Source organism: Saimiri boliviensis, chromosome 4, assembly GCF_048565385.1.
Source record: "Saimiri boliviensis isolate mSaiBol1 chromosome 4, mSaiBol1.pri, whole genome shotgun sequence".
In the NCBI taxonomy this organism is placed as follows: Eukaryota; Metazoa; Chordata; class Mammalia; order Primates; family Cebidae; genus Saimiri; species Saimiri boliviensis.
Window position 1 is genome coordinate 19,967,053 of NC_133452.1, and position 5,033 is coordinate 19,972,085.

Genomic DNA, 5,033 nt, shown 5'->3' on the forward strand with positions numbered 1-5,033 from the left:
TCAGAGAGGATCTGAGCTTCCAAGGAGGCTCAAAGGACACACCTTCCTGTGTCCCTTAGCCCCTGGGACTCAGAGAAGTGACCAGAATTTCTTCAGACCACCTGAGGCCATTGGCAGTGGATACCTAGATGCATTTAACCTGTGTGCACAAAGTAAGCAGGAGTAGAGTAACTCTAGGAGACTTCAGGTGGACCGTGACAGCTGCTGGATGTGTCCTTATAACTGGAAGGATTGACAATGTCTTCCAGAACTCTGTCTGTACAGCAAGGAGCCAAGTGAAAATTTGGCAGCTGCAGTACCTTGCAGATTCAATCAAAGGAGACGAAGCAGCTTTTCTTGCCTAAATAGCCCAGTGTGGGTTTGAACGAGGACTCCATTAACCATGTACGTTTTTCACTTTCATTCTCTTTACATTGTGTATCTTCACAGCAAATTATTTTCATTTGAGACGACTTGTGTTCTTCAGCTTTACAGGAAAGATGTGCAGCGGCTTCCTCGTTCCAAAGTCCCACTTTCTGTGCTTTTAGTTACCCACAGTCAGCTGCAGTCCAAACACACGGCATGTGATAAGCGGGTTTGAGAGAAAGAGGCCGCGTTCACATAACTTTTATTACAGCATATTGTTATTGTTTTTTATTATTAGTTACCATTGCTAATCTCATACTGTGCATAGATGTATGTGCACAGTCTAGGAGAAAACACGGCATATATAGGGCCCAGTATGATCTGCAGGCTCAGGCATCTGCTGGGGGTCTTGGAGCATGTCACCCCCAGATAAGGGGCCTTTTCTTCGTTTTTGCCAGGAGGCAGGCACTAGTCAGCACGCACACATTTACAGAGGTTCCGGAACTTCTCATGCGCATGGCTCCTGAAGGACTCAGTAGACTTGACCCTCCCCTAACACCAAACTTGAGGTTGGGGCTCACTTCTCCCCTCACCCTCTACCCTTCCCTGAAGGCTGAGAGTCCTTTCCTCCACATAGTCCTTCTTCCAAGACAATCTGGCAGGACAAGTGTTGATAGTCACCCTCTATCAAGCGGGTGACTCTTTGTCCATTTCTACCTAAGGAGCAAATAGTTAGCAGTAATGTCACAATTGTTAGGTGCAGTACTTGGGTTAGAACTAATCTTCCAGCAGTTACACATTGCTTTCAGGGAACAGAGGGGTCACTTTCTTTAGAAAACTTTTTAAATCTGTAGAATCTCATCTGTCTGGAATAACTCATTGTCTGCCCGAAGCTAGGAACATAAATGGACCCGCTGCTCAGAGCCCTCTGGTCTATAGCAATCACCATTTATGTTGACAGTGTTCTTTTATTTCTTTGAATAGTCACGCCTTCTAGCCCAAGACAGTGTCTTCTTCACCACTAATTTGTCATAACATGTGTCTAAGCAGTCAAGACCATCCCAACAGAAACACCTAGAAGAATCCAAGACTCTCAAAGCAATGGATTCACTGGCAGAGGGGCTGGCACGTGGGCTGTGGGTTGCTGAGGAAACGTCTTTCTCCTGGAAGGCATCCCAAGAACAGGAGAAGCTCCCTCACCACTGAAATGTGGATTAAAGCCTAAACTCCCTGCCAGCCCCAAAGAAGAGAGGAGCTCTGTACTGAAAAAGCCAGTCTTCTCCCTTGTGAAAAAACATTTGGATGTTACTTTAAAAAAAAAAAATTGTTGCTACTATGAAGGAACAGTAAGTTGTAAAGGAGAGAGGGCGTCTACAGCACAGGAGTTAACAGCGAGTGGGTTTGGGGCTCAGATGGCTGTGGCTTGAATTCTGGTTATGGCACTACTAACTACACTGTCCCAGTTATTCACCCTTCGTAAGTTTAACAATCTCCAATGTAAAGGGAATAAACCTGCAGCCATGCCACAGCCCGGCTCCACGGCTCCCATGAGACGCTTAGCACAGTTCCCTGCACGCCGTCGGGGGTGGCTCCAGGCCGGGTCGTGCTGCTGTGAGGATGGTTATGATGATCATTGTGTCATGCACATGATGCTCCCAGGAGGTTCCAGTTTTTGAGGGGTGGGGATGAAAGGAGGATTTGTCCCTGGAATAAATTGGAAGCAGCAGTGAACTCAGAGACGTAGAAGGGGCTGTGCGGCTCAGATGTAGGTCCCTGGTGTCTTAGTCCCAAGACGTTCGCAGCCGAATCCTCGGGACTAACGAGGCTGCCTGGTGGCCAGAGGAAGATGAGGACAGTAGCCCCAGACCTTGAAGGTTCCCTCAGCCTTTCTTCTCAAGGCACTCATTCTGGAGTTTGAAAAGAGTAGCACATTTCTGATCAAGTACCGCACATAAAGACCTGCATTCAGCCAGACTTCAGTCTCCATAAATAACTCCACTGAATGCTTACCCCTCCGAGATGCTGTCAATGGTCAGATAAAGCAGCTCTCTTTTGCCAGGAAAACACACACACACACACACACACACACACACACACACACACACACACACACAGCTTTGTCTTATTAAAACAACAGCAACAAAAACCAAAGCAGGCTGGGTGCAGTGGTTCACCCCTGTGTAATCCCAGAGCTTTGGGAGGCTGAGGCAGAGTATCGCAAGACCAGGAGTTCAAGACCAGCCAGGGCAACATAGTGAGACCCCATCTCTAGAAAAAAAAATTAAAAATTAGCCAGGTGTGGTGGTGCATACCTGTAGCCTCAGTTCTCAGGAGGCTGAGGCAGGAGGACTGCTTGAGCCCAGGAGTTGGAGATTGCAATGAGCTAAGATTTCACCACACCACCACACTCTGGCCTGGGCAACAGAGCAAGACCCTACTTCTAATATATATTAAATATTGTAAAAATAAAAATAACAGTGAGGACACTCTCCATGGGGCAGACATTGACTCTGGAGCTTCTCCTCCTCCATTTCCCAGACTGAAGGGAGTCAGGGAGGCGTGGACTCCTGAAATGCCTCTCTGTGGGGCCCGGTGAGAAATGTTTCCACTTCCACATCATTTTCAACCGTGCAACTATGAAGCGCGTGGGCAGACTGAAATGGAGCCTGAAACTGGTCGGCTTCCAAATAAAATTGCCATAAATAGGAAACCTGAATACAGCTATTCATCCTCTGGCTTCAGGCTATGAAAGGCTCATTAATTAGGGCCAGAAAAAAGTGATGCCATCTCAGACAGGATGGCAAAAAGGAAATGCTTCTCAGCCAGGGGCCACAGCCAAGACTAGACTGGCCCTGGTACCCAGCCCAGCTGCAGGTATGTGGTAGGTGGTCCACACGTGGAGAATGAAGAAATGAATACAAAGTTGGTGTCAAAATACTGGGGTTTGAGCCCCTGCTCCACCATTCCCAGACATCACAAGCCTGGAAAAATCCTTCCCAAATTCCAGAATTCCAGATTTCCACCTCTGTAAAGCAGACAAAAAACAACACACTTCTCAAGATCATTGTGAGATTATACAGGCAAATTCCAAAGACAAGTTTTTTGGGTTTTTTTTTTGGGGGGGGGGGTTGATTGGTTGTATTTTTTATTGTTTTGTTTTGTTTTGTTTGAGTCTTGCTCTTGTCACCCAGAGTGGAGTGCAGTGGCACAATCCAGCTCACTGCAACCTCCACCTCCTGGGTTCAAGCAATTCTCCTGCCTCAGCCTCCTCAGTAACTGAGATTACAGGTACCCACCACCAAGCTTGGCTAATTTTTGTCTTTTTAGTAGAGATGGGGTTTCACCATGTTGGCCAGGCTGGTCCCAAACTCCTGACCTCGTGATCCCCCGACCTCAGCCTCCCAAAGTGCTGGGGTTACAGGCGTGAGGCACCATGCCTGGCTCTGAAGAAAAGTTAAGAGATGCAGAGTTTGTATAAGAAAGATGGAAAGGAAATGAACATTCCCTTAAAATCTGTTTTGCACTAAGCAGACTAAGAAAGACCTTTCATCCCCGCTACCCTGTGTAACAGAATACAATGTGGCTTACTATCAAGTATTCGTTAACCAAGTATAGATTGACTTACTTTATAGTGGAGGATTCACTGTTTCCTCCCAAGCCATCACTGCTCGCTGGGGTGGTGGGCTGCTCCTGGACCAGTGCCGCTCACAACCTGCCTTCCTTCCACTCCCCAGCAAGAGCTGCATCCTGGGCGAGGAGTTCAGTGGATGCTTGGAGCTGTAAACCTTGCTTGGGCAGATCGTGCACCTGGATGTCAGGGCCTGGGACAGTGTGACTGACCTGACTCAGAGGAATTGTGCCACCATTTATGATAAATGCTGAGCGTGCTTGATTTATGATAGGCTCTTTTTAATCTAGATTTTCTTGGACACTCTGGCAGGCAAAATAAACAGGTCCAATTAACTGTTGACTAATAGATCAATAATGGACCTGAAAACAGACAACCCAGGTGGCATTTTAGCGTCAAATAGAACTTCCTGAACATCTGCTTGGCTTCCTCCCCATCTCACTGCTCCCTCTCCCTGCTCTCATTCCCCTTTTAGAGGGTGGTGAGAGTATGCTGACAAGAACGGTTTCTAAACTTAAGGAGCAAGCCAGCCAAGAAAGGACCCACCTACCAGCGTGGCTGCGAGAGCTGAATTCAGCCATGCACTTAAATAAAAGGAATAAATTCCACTCACTGAGCACCCACCGTGTGCCAGGCACCGTGCTAGGCACTTTGCACGTGCTGTGCAGAATCCCTGTGAAATAGAGATTATTATCTCAGTTCTATAGATGAGGCTCAAACAATATAAAAAACTTGTCCAAGTCCACAAAAGTACATTAGATGATAGAATTGAAATCAAATCTGTCTGACCCCTAATCTATGTTTTAACCAATATATCCCTTTCCATTGCCTACCTGCTATGGTCTGAGTATCCCCCAAAATTCATGCTTTGAAAATGAACCCCCATTGTGGGGGTGTTAAGAGGTGAGATATTTTGGGAAGTGATGAAGTCACTCCTCCTGAGTGGATTCGTCCCTTGCAAAAGGGCTGAAGGGAGCTCGTTTAGGCCCTTCTTTGCCCTTCTGCCCTCCACCCCGTGAGGACTCAGCATTCTCCCCTTCTGCCATGCAAAGACCCTCAC